The sequence below is a fragment of the Carlito syrichta genome, unplaced genomic scaffold (genome assembly GCF_000164805.1).
Source record: "Carlito syrichta isolate Samal-C Ts95f unplaced genomic scaffold, Tarsius_syrichta-2.0.1 Scaffold302026, whole genome shotgun sequence".
NCBI lineage: Eukaryota > Metazoa > Chordata > Mammalia > Primates > Tarsiidae > Carlito > Carlito syrichta.
This window is the reverse complement of record NW_007246122.1, coordinates 414290-426321: the sequence shown is the minus strand read 5'-3', so window position 1 is coordinate 426321 and position 12032 is coordinate 414290. Positions and strand designations below refer to the sequence as shown.

The 12032-nt window shown below is 43.5% G+C and overlaps 1 pseudogene; it reads right to left on the bottom strand.

The window, feature by feature from the left end:
* Window positions 1-569: 569 nt before the first annotated feature.
* Window positions 570-2995, bottom strand: LOC103258209 (annotated as a pseudogene).
* Between the last annotated feature and the right edge of the window lie 9037 nt (window positions 2996-12032).

The following is a 12032-nucleotide window of genomic DNA, read 5'->3' as shown; positions in this document are numbered from 1 at the left end:
CCTTCCGCCTCAGCCTTCCAGGTAGCTGGAACTACAGGCGCGCGCTACCACACCCGGCTAGTTTTTGGTTTATTGTAGAGATGAGGTCTCGCCAAGTTGCCTGGGCAGGTCTTGAACCTGCGGGCTCAGGCAATCCATTCGCCTCGGCCTCCCAAAGTGCTGGAATTACAGGCTGAGCCACTGAGCCCGGCCGAATGCTTATTATTTTTAAAAAATTTCATTGGATTTGTGAAATACCAAACAAAATGAATCAGATGTATTCTTTTGTAGGAAGGTAAACTCTCTCGAAGTATCTCAAGATCACAATTAAATGACTTATTAAATTGAGAAGAAAAAATATCTTTCCATACCAACAAACAAACAAAAAAACTCCAAAAAACAAAAAAACCAAACACCTCTCAGCAAGAATGGCAAAATCCCAAATGAATTCAACCTAAAATTAATGAGTGGAATTGATTATTTTTTTGTTTTTTTGGTCTTCTTGAAATGTATTTATTAGCTCTTAGCAAATTAAAATGAATAAAATAAAATATCAAATAACTAACTGGGTTCTTGTAAGAAAACTTAGGTTAACTTTGAAAGTTCACAGAGTAGTCTGAGCCGCCTCTGTGTTCCCACCACCCCTGGGGCTGACAGTCGGCTCCATCCTGAAGTAACACAAACCCACTTCCTGTGTTGGGAAAATGAGTACTGTGAACAGGATTAAGAGCAATACTGGGTTTACAACAAAGAGAAGGGACGATGCATCATAGCAGTTTTTCACTCAAACTGCTAAGATTTTCCTTTTTAAAGAAGTTGTCCATCTCCTCTCACCAGAGTCCATTTCCAGGATGCTGACTGAGCCTCTTAAGACAGCAGCTTCTTGAAAGGGGTTTTCCATGGTCTGGAATGTTCTGCCTCAGCACTGCTCTGAACTAGTTAGTTTATCATGAGTGAGCTATGAACTCCATCACGGGTCATGTTTACCTTCTGTCTTTTTTTTTTTTTTTTTTAGATTTATTGTAGAGACGAGGTCTCGCCAAGTTGCCCAGGCTGGTTTTGAACTCGCCTCGGCCTCCTAAAGTGCTGGGATTACAGGCTGAGCCACCAAGCTGGGCCTACCTTCTGTCTTAATGGTGGCTGGTACACTGTCATCTTCCAAGAAGGGGTGGAGTTGCTGCACAAGTCAGAGGTGTATGGAAGAGCAATGACAAAACAGCCAATGAGTGAAATGTCAGTGTCCAGTTTTCCCAGACACTTTCCTATGTAACTGACAAGAGGAAGTCGATTACCTAGGCTTGCAGGTGAGCCACCCTGTCCAGCAGGGTCTTCTTCTACTCAACCTGCTCATCCAGCTGGGAATGTTTAGTCTCAAAAAGCCTAACAAGCAGCTGCAGGACCAGGGGTGATGGCGGGTGCTGATCTCATCCAGCAACGCCAGGTGGACAGAGTGTGGTCAGTCTGCAGCTGAAAGTACCTAGTTCTGACATGGTCCAATCCGCCCACTTCAGTATGCCCTTTGCTACTACTGGAAACCTAAGGCACTGATAAAGCATGTTCAGCTCTGCCACGAGTTCAGAGGCCCTTTTGTTCTCATTGCAACACAAATAGAACCGTTTTCACAGCTTTTGATGTTGATTTCCGCTCACCCTTGTTGATGCTTACTCGCTTGTTCTTCCAGGTCTCTAGCTTGCCCCACATGCCAAGATGTGGATGTATTTGTGCCTGTGGTCCTGGTTGATCCTGGCCCCCGGTTTAAAGAGTGATTGCATGGGCCGGGCTCGGTGGCTCAGCCTGTAATCCCAGCACTTTGGGAGGCCGAGGTGAGTGGATTGCCTGAGCCCGCGGGTTCGAGACCCGCCTGGGCAACTTGACGAGACCTCATCTCTACAACAAATCAAAAATTAACTGGGCGTGGTAGCGCGTGCCTGTAGTTCCAGCTACTTGGAAGGCTGAGGCGGAAGGATCGCTGGAGCCCAGCCGGTCGAGGCTGTGTTGGCCGGGAGCGGCCATTGCACTCCAGTCTGGGTGACAGAGTGAGACTCCAACTCAAAAAAAAAAAAAAGTGACTGCATGAACCCTTCCAGGAAGGCTGACACGCGGATGAGGTGGAGGGTCCATGCTTGTGAACATCTTGAACGGGACGGTGATGTCGGCAGGGTTCAGGGCTCCTCTGAGGGCCTGGCAGGCCTGGGGGTAGGAGGTGGCTGTGCCTAGGGCCAGCGTGATCTGACTGGCATCGTGGCCTTTCTCCTGGGCAAAGCACTGCACCTCCTGGGCGATCCTGTGCAGTCCCATTGCTCCTCTGGGTCAGCATGGACATGATGGCCTGGTGAAACAGGTATGTGTGCTCCCTATGACACACCATGGCAAACTCAGGGAGATTTTTTTTTCAAGGTTTTCTTCTCCCTTGTCTAAAATTGTGGCTCAAGAGGCCAGGAGTACTCAAGAGAACACTGCCAGCAGCTGGCGTGCTGTGGGCATGCTGGTGATCTCACCTTGGTACCCTACATCAGAAATAAGCTTAACCACTAGTGAAGTTCAGCATCAGATAGTCTGAATGGGCTTTGGATAGCTTGTAGAAGAGATCTTTCCATGTGGTGTGTGTGATCATTTGTACAAGCCATGCTGGGGTCTCTCCTTCATTAAAAATAGATTTTGCTGTGTGGGGGCCAAAATGTTTGATCAATAAACTCTTCAAGTGATTTCCCACTTGCTGTGACTCAGCAGCTGTCGGAATGAGCCACTTGGCCAGCCAGTCACAGTTTGGGGCACAGCCATGTAGTTCTTGGATAAGAGCTAGGTAACCTTCGCCGGGAAACCCTCCTGGCCTGAAAATACCTCTTCAGAGTGTTAAAGAAGGAGGTTCCATGATAGAATCCAGGGTAGAAAATTAATGCAGGCATTCTTGCTAAACCTCGGTATCATCCTCTTCTTCCCTAGAATCATCCTTCTGCTGGCCACCATCTGCCTCGTCACCCCACTCGGCCACGCTTCCAGAGTAATCCTCCTCCATCTGGAATTTGTTCTTTTTTCTGCCTTTCTATAACAAAGTTAATACAAAATATCTATCATCTATCTATGTGTCCATCTATGTACGTACGTATCTATCTATCTATCTATCTATCTGTCTATCTATCATCTATCTGTCAACATATTTCTGCTTTTCTTGTCTGCCTTTAAGTGCCTGTGTGCCTTTCCACCTATTCTGCCACGGGCATTTACTTGCCCTGAGGAAGATTAGGGTCATTACATAGAAAGACAAAAAGAAAGAATCAATGGTAAGTGTTTGATATCCACAATAGGATGTTTGAGTTCGTTACAAGATTATCGAAAACCAGACTTTGAAATAGAGGAAATGTTTTTTAAGTTTCTTAAGCTCCCTTTAATGCATCAAAAGCTGGAGATTTTTCTATAAGCCACGGCTATGATGTTCATGGGAAGTAGGAGAGGCTGATGCCTTTTAGTCCTGAGGATGTAGAGTGAAGAGAGGCAGAAGAAGGCGAAGTTGTGAGTCCTGACTTCCCGGCTTGGGCCAGCATCCTGTTATGCAGAGTTTCAGATGCAGAGAGAGAGGGAGGCTGAAAGCTGAGAAGGCTTATATCCCGATCTCTATTTCGAGTCTGTCTTCATCCTTTTGGGCTGCTATAAATGAAATACTATAAACTGTCTTAGTCCTTTTGCTACTGCATGGGGGGAGGCTGGGGAAAGGAAGCCTGGACTGATATTTGTGAATGTTTTTCCCACACAGGGATAAAGTGGTGGCACCTCTCTCACACAGTGACCACGAATACTTAAGGAGATAATGCATGTGAAGTACTTGGCATGATTCCTGGCATGTCATAAAGGCAATACACATCGTTAGTTAATAATAATATTAATGTAAGTTACCCAGGGCAGTTAGCCTACCAAGAGTCTAGATCATGCTTGGCTCTGCGGGTTGACAGACTGGTCATTTCTTTTTCAGAAAGGTCTGGCCATCTTGCATGGATGTCTACAGTGATTTTCATCTCACTCACTAGGCATTTCTACTCCCAGGACAAGGGGGAGTAGTAACAGGTTCTAGCTGAAACACACCAGAGTGCAGCAATCAGCTTTCTTATCAGGAACCCTGATCATTCATTCCTTCAGGTGAAAAGGGCTGAAAAAACAAAGGTCAAAAGGCTCCGAGACCCTCCTCAGGTCAGAAACATGTTTCACCAAAACACCTGCCACCAAAAGGAGCCTGCCTGATTTCCCAAGGCAGGGGTGGGCTCAGGGTTCATTGTTGCTTTTGTTTTCTGTTCTTCCATCATGCAGTCTTTGCTTGTCAACATTCCATCTACCTGAGACTTGGTCCACAACCTCCTTAGATAAAGGTGTTTGGACAAGCTAGCTCTTTTTCCAGCGTTAGCTTGAAAAACAGTCAATTCACTTAGCCGTTTGGTATGTTGATATGTTCCAAATAATTTGTAAACACAAACCATCTGCAGGATTACTTTCTTAGTTTACCCAAGTAAGTTGTGCACCTTTCAGTCAGTACAGCAGAACATTTCTTAGACGAGATATGGGTCTATGCAAAGATGGGGACAGAAGTGGAATCCTAGGTCTGTAAAGAACTGGATGATTTAACAAAATATCACAAGCTCATATCTTTGAATTCCTCTTTAATGCCGGTTAGTGTTGTCACTACCCTGCTGGCTATCCTGAACTCGAATGCCCCTGTGGTGGCCTGGTTCCTACAGGCATAGAAGCATCCTCAGATAGGATCTGGCTCTGTAGGTGTGGAGAAAAATCTTGCATACCATTCTGTTTTTTTCCAGTCTCTTGAAAATGACTTCTTGTGACTATGACAATGAAGCATAAACCATGGAACATTCTGGAAGAGTATACACTAAGGCTCTTTTCCAGCATGAAGGCAGAAATGTCAGCCATGATTGTGTTAATGCTGCGTTGACTTCGTTGCAAAACATCCTATCCTCAGAGGGCTCGAGGTAGGCAAGATGTTTCCAAAAGCCACAGGAAGTAGAACAGGCTCAGATCCACAGATGTAGTGCCTGGGAACACAAGGGGGTGGGGACTGGGAGAGCCGAACAAGCTCACTCCACAGGCGGCCTCATGGCTTGACAGGCCCAGACTCTTGCTCCTCTTGGTTTTTTGTTGTTGTTGTTGTTGTTGCTGGCATCAGGGTTTTCTAGCTTCTGGACTCTGTGAAGGACGAGCTCATTCCCTGAGAGATATAGTGCTAACCTAAAATTGGGACATAAGCTTGAAAGTATGCCAAGGAATAAACACGTGAAAGATAGCGAAACATATTTCAATCTGGGAAGAACTCCTCTTTTCACAAATCTGTGAAGTTGATAAAAATAAAGCAACAGAAGAAACAGGAAATATGATAGTGAAAGCCCAGAAAAAGGGGCTCAAGAGAATATGCTCAGCATGCCAAAAGTTGTAGACAGTTTGATACTGGTTTTTTTCCCTCGTTCTGTTTTTGAAAATGTCCCTCCTCCTTTTTACTGGGAAGTATAGCTCTGTTATAAGTGTCTTCTTTTATAAGTGTCTTCTTCTAACTTTATGATTTTGCTTACTTATAACCCAGCAAAAAACAAGAGATGGCATATTATTTTCTATTCTGAGCTTGCAATGCCATTTGTTATAAATTTAAAAGCATTAAGCAACAAATCCAATAATAACTTGTAACTATACTAAATTTTAACTTTATATCTCATACATCAAACATAATGACTGTTTTTTTTGTGTGTGTTGGAGTCTCACTCTGTCGCCCAGACTGGAATGCAGTGGCACGCTCCCAGTCACTGCAGCCTGGACATGCTGGGTTCTGGCGATCTTTCTGCCTCAGTCTTTCAAGTAGCCAGAACTACAGGCATGCACTACCATGCCTGGTTAATTTTTTTTTTTTTAATTGTAAAGACGAAGTCTCACCAAGTTGCCCGGGTGGGTCTCGAACCCATGGGCTCAGGCAATCTACTCACCTTGGCCTCCCAAAGTGCTTGGATTACAGGTTGAGCCACCAAGCCCAGCAAACAAAATGACTTTTAAAAAATCTAAACAAGGGATTGATTTTCTTTAGTACTTACATGCAACGAATCTTTATGATTCTAAACTAACAAAGGAACTTGTTAGTTTAGTGTACAGTGTATTGAAAATCTAGACACATAGGCAGAAGCCAATGTGGATATATTAGATTCCAAGGGCTAGTTTGGATGCAGAAAACATTCCTAATAGAGTGATATCTGACATGCAATGTTGTTAGGTTAGTTTATAGAACTCTTTTTTTTTTTTTTTTTTTAAGCTGGAGTCTCACTCTGTCACCCAGACTGGAGTGCAGTGGCCTCTCCCGGCCACCGCAGCCTCGACCTGCTGGGCTCCGGTGATGCTTCCGCCTCAGTCTTCCAAGTAGCTGGAACTACAGGCGCGTGCTACCACACCCGGCTCATTTTTTATTTATTGTAGAGATGAGGTCTCACCAAGTTGCTCAGGTGGGTCTTGAACCCGCGGGCTCAGGCAATCCACTCACTTCAGCCTCCCAAAGGCACAAGATTACAGGCTGAGCCACTGAGCCTGGCTTATAAAACTCTTTTATTTTATCTATTTTATTTTATTTTATTTTTTGAGTTGGAGTTTCACTCTGTCACCCAGACCGGAGTGCAGTGGCTGCTCCCGGCCACCGCAGCCTCGACCCACTGGGCTCTGGCGATCCTTCCACCTCAGCCTTCCGAGTAGCCGGAATTACAGGCGTGCGCTACCACGCCTGGCTGATTTTTGATTTATTATAGAGATGAGATCTCACTGTCCAGGTGGGTCTCAAACCCGCTGACTCAGGCAATTCACTCACCTCAGCCTCCCAAAGGCGCGGGATTACAGGCTGAGCCACCGAGCCCAGTTTATAAAACTCTTTTAAATACTGCTCGCTGCAGTCTCAACCTCCTGGGCTCAGGTGATTCTTCTGCCTCAGCCTCCTGAGCAACTGGGACTACAAGGGATGCGCCACCATGCCCGGCTATTGTGTGTGTGTGTGTGTGTGTGTGTGTGTGTGTGTGTGTGTGTGTGTGTAGATGAGAGGTCTTGTTGTGTTGCTATGTTGCCTAGGTTGGTCTCAAACTCCTGGACTCAAGCAATCCTCCTGCCTCAGCCTTCCAAAGTGCTGGGATTACAAGCGTGAGCCGCCACGTCCAGCTAACTTACAATATTTTTTAACAAGAAAGTCTGTTCTGAGGTTGGATGGGCTGGCTAAGATCATGTTTCTATCAGCAGTCCCAAGGGAGAAGGGTGGTGGCCCCAGAGGTCTTGGCAGTTGGAAGTGTGGAGGGGGACCAAAGAAGAGACCCCAAGAGCTTTTAGGGGAGCGGTACCCCAGAGATTCTGGATTTGGGGTCTTGCATATAGGTCCTTTCAATGAACATGTCAAGACCGGAAAAAACCTAAGGCAGAGGTGTGAGTGGCTGAATTGTGGGGGTACAGGGTGGGACAGGGTTTTAAGGGTATCTGTTTCTCCTGGTATTGGCAGCAACTGACTAGATCCCTGAGGAAGTAATTTGATCTCTTCAAATGACTGTTTCTTGGCATTTTTATTTTTAATGAAGAGTAAAATATTCAGCATCTGAACATTAGGCCAAAGCTCGTTATCACGTTTGTTGAAAAAATGTAAAACGCACCGTGTTTGCTATCTCACCGGGGCAAATTGGAACAGACTTGACTATTATTCAGGGGTTTTGAGCAACAGAGATAATCAACCCAGGCAATTCAAGATAGGAATCTTGACTTATCAGAATTATTAAAGCTGTGTAACTTTATCCATGAAACAAAAGATATATTTATCTTGAAAACCATTTCTAGTGCAGTTTTAATCTATCACAGAAATAAGAGTTTTAGGTGTGTAGTTCTGATAAAATGGTACTAAATCTATGAAGGTTTTTAAAGGGAATTTAGAGTCAAACATGCTGTGGCCCGAGTTTCCTGTGTTGTCAAGGCAACCAGAGCATCCGTTTTCTTGGTAACTTGAACCTTCCAAACTAACATCAGAGATACCTCAAGCTTGAGATAGTCAGCCACCTGCCACCGAGTTCTATAGTCTTTTTGGGAGCTGAGTATTCTAAAAGAAAAGTCCAGTTTCTTCTCTTCCTCAAACTTCTTCATTTTAAAGGAAAAATTCCATACTCACTTTCATGACGTCATGAATTATGTCTCTGAGCTCTTAGGAAAAAGTGCAACTGTTTTAGACATTCACCTAGACATCGCTTTATGACAATTGCTAGCCCGTACAATGACGCTTTTCTCTGAAGCAACACTTTACAGAAAATGCAGGAATACTTGTGTGACTTTCTCCCAACTGTTGCTGAAGTTGACATAATGTAAGGGCAGGACATAAGATCCCATACCCGGAAGTTGAGAATCTGTTATTGTTTTAAACCCCAGGAAAATTCAGACCGAAACAAGGAAGAAAGCATTCATTAAGTGAACACATTGATTAAGGCTTTCAACATTCCAGGCTTTCTAACTGCTGCCTGGGCTGCAAGGATGAAGACAACACAATCCCGTGCTCAAGAGATTGTGTACCACTGAGGGGTCTAAGGCAAGAAACCCAGCAATAAATAAAGGTAGACTAGAACATCAAGGAGATAGGCGGATGTGAGGAAAATGCTACGTGATCTCCAAGAAAGACAATCAGACAATTATATGTCATTCAGATGGAAGTAGCTTAAAAGGCTTCCTGAAAGATGTGGTGTTTGAAATGGGCCTTGATAGAATTTTGATACTGGCTTTTTACGGAGGAGGTGGGTACTCAAGATGCAGAGTAGAGAAGGATCCACGAAACAGGCAGCTTCAAGCAATGTAAGAGATCAAGGTCAAGTGTTTGGGCTCAGGTGCCAGGCTGCCTGGGTTTAATTTTCAAATCTACCAAATTCTACTCCATGGACTTGGACTGGTTGTTAACCTATGTCTCAGTCCTCTATTCTATGAAGGGAGGTGAAAATAGTACCTACCATATGGGTAGTTATGAGAATTAACTTATTTAAGATGTGTGAATATCTTGGAAATGTTCCCAACTTACAGTAAATGCTTTAAAAGTGTCAGCTATTGTTGTTAGAGTTTAAGTAGGAGGTGTTGGAAGCATTGGGGGTTCATTTTGTGGCCAATAATATATCAGGTTTAAGTTTATATTTAATTTGATAGGTAATGGGGAAATCTTCAAAGGTGTGTGTGTGTGTGTGTGTGTGTGTGTGTGTGTGTGTGTGTGTGTGTTTAAGCAGATAAGTAATAGCACCAGAATGATAAAACACCAGGAAACAACATTGTAAAATTCAGTTCTTAAATCCTTTGTTTGGTGTAATCTTTTTAAATATTTCAAGCCATAGGCCCAAATTGCTAACCATGTTAAATTTTCCCCCCCATGATTGAGAGTGTGAACTATTGTGAACTGATTTGATATGAAACATGTAGAAAGTATTACTGAATGCTAATCTTGTACAGGTGAAGAGAAAATAGATCCAGAGAGGAGCAACTTCTATTTTGTCACATAAATAAAAACTATGGGTCTATGAATGTCAAAGCTGGTGGCTTTGAACCCTGCTTGACCATAAGGAGCTACAAGACCATGCAATATATCATTTTTTAAAAAGTTGTTTCTTTTCCATTTTGTAATATGTTCTGGGAGATTTGACTGATGACCTATACTTCAGGAAGCATGAATGATGTCCACATCTCAGATTAGATAGGTGTGTCATAAATCAATATACAATGTCGTAAAACACGTTTTCTATCTTGGCATAGTCCTGATCCCTAATTATAGGTGACAATAAAATAAGTATATATATTTTTAACAGCTAGCACCTAAAAGAATTTTATTAAGTTTTTATTTGCTGTTCTCTGTCCATAGGTGTTAGCTATCTACTGCCCTGAATTAGTTATGCCACTCATATTCACTATGGGGAAAACAATTGTTGGGTTGTAAAAACATTCATATTTCCAGTTCTTTTGACCATTGGATGTATTTTTGTGATCCGTCATGGCCCTTGTGTTCTGCTCTCCTTAGGTCCTCTCCTTTCTCTCTGTTAAAGAGGCCTCGGGTGCTGGTTATATCTCACAGCTGAGCCTTGTTTTGGCCTGTCCTGAAGGAAGCCAGATGTCCTGTGTCACCTCCCTCCAGATAAACCAATGACCTTCAAGTGTTCTGAAACTTCAAGGCAGATTTACTGAGGTGACCCCAGTCAATTCCTTTGGCTTCCTGGATCCATTACAGCTGATCTGGTCTCTGTTTCTGATGTTAGCTTTGTGATCCCAGTTGGCTGAGGTTATCTTGGAGACAGACAACAGTGTGGGCAGGGGGATAGAGAAGGGGATTAAGAGCACATCAGTACTCAATGGGAACAGCGGTGCAGGTTCTCTGAATCCAAATTCTTTGTGGGATAGGAAAGTCAAATCCACTTAACCCCTTTTCAACAGGTAGCTCTTTCCTTATATTTCCAACTCCAAAAATATTACTTTTCCAGATTGTTTAGCTTCCTTGGAGACATGACAATACTGAATGTGTGTTAGTATGAAAGAATCCTTCTTAAATCATAAGCAGGAAAGGTCAGAGGGCAAGTATACAAAATTCTGAGCAGTGTGCCAAAGTTTGGAGCCAGTTGAGAAATGTGGTCAAACTCAAGACAGGAAAAGGCCTGTCCTTGATTTCTGTTCTTTCTTCATAGCTTATGTTTAATCGCTCAGTAAGAGCTGTTGTTGCCATCTTTAAAATATACTCCTAGGATGACCACTTTCCACTTCCTCTACTGCCACCATTCCAGTGGGAGCTAGAATCATCTCTCCTGAACTTCCTGATAGATCTGCTGCTTCTACTCTTTTGTGGTCTATTCTCAAATAGAAACGTAAATGGTTGTTTTAAAAGGTAAGTCAGACCACGTGACTCTCTTGCCCCAAACCCTCTAAAACCTTCCTAGACCATTTAAAGTCAAACCCCAGTTCTGCAGTATGGACACAAGAACCGCATGCTCTGGTTGCCACTTTGTTCTTCAACCTTGTTCCCTACATTCTTCCTTCCTTCTCCTACTGGCAAGAGAAAAAGAAAAACTTGTAGCAGTTAGAACATATTTAATTCTTTAAGTGTAGGAGTGTGTGACTTAACCCTTGTCTGGCATGACTTTCAGTCCTGTTTATAATGTGGTGTTTTATTGTCACAAAGAGTCCATTTTATTGGTCTTATGATCTCTGTTTTAACAATAAGGCAGGACAGGTGTGTCTATATCACAAAAGGGAGAGGGCATGACGAGGTATGTCTGACCTCCCATCCTGGCTGGGAACTCAGCTTTTAAAAACTTTCCGGGGTCCCCTTGGCCAAGAGGGGGTTCATTCAGTGGTTGGGGGGGCTTAGAATTTGATTTTTAGTTCTCACCTTGTTACCTACCATTCTGCTGGCTGTACTTGCTACTTTTCTGCTCTTTGAACTTGGCAAGTTTGTTTAGGGCTTTGACTGCCTGGCTCCTCTTTGGGGAATGTTCTTTCTCCAGATATTCAAGCATTTGCTCTCTATACTGTCTCTCATGTTCTCTCCTGAGTCTAAAATTTTCCCCTTCCCCCATATCTATCTCCTTATTCTCTTGTATTTTTCTTTACAGCAGATATTTGCTTGTCTCCTCAACCAGAATGTAAGTTCCATAAAGGCGGTGCTCTTCTGTCTTTCTTGTTTATTACTACTTCCACCAAGCCGAGAAATGTCTGTGTACCATGAGTAGATGATAAAAATGAAAAAAACGAATGAACTGACCTGTGCCCTATGTCTCTTAGCAATGCATTCTTGAGAACCAACTGACTTTCGTTTAATCCATGGACTCTGCTTCATTGGGACAGAAGGCATAAAATAAAGTAACATTTTAAGAGTTTTTAGTTTAATGGAATAATTAAGAAGAAATTGGTTTGCATGGGGGTTGCTTTTTTTTTTTGAGTTGGAGTCTCACTCTGTCGCCCAGACTGGAGTGTAGTGGCCGCTCCCGGCCACCGCAGCCTCGACCCGCTGGGCTCTGGCGATCCTTCTGCCTCAGCCTTCCAAGTAGCTG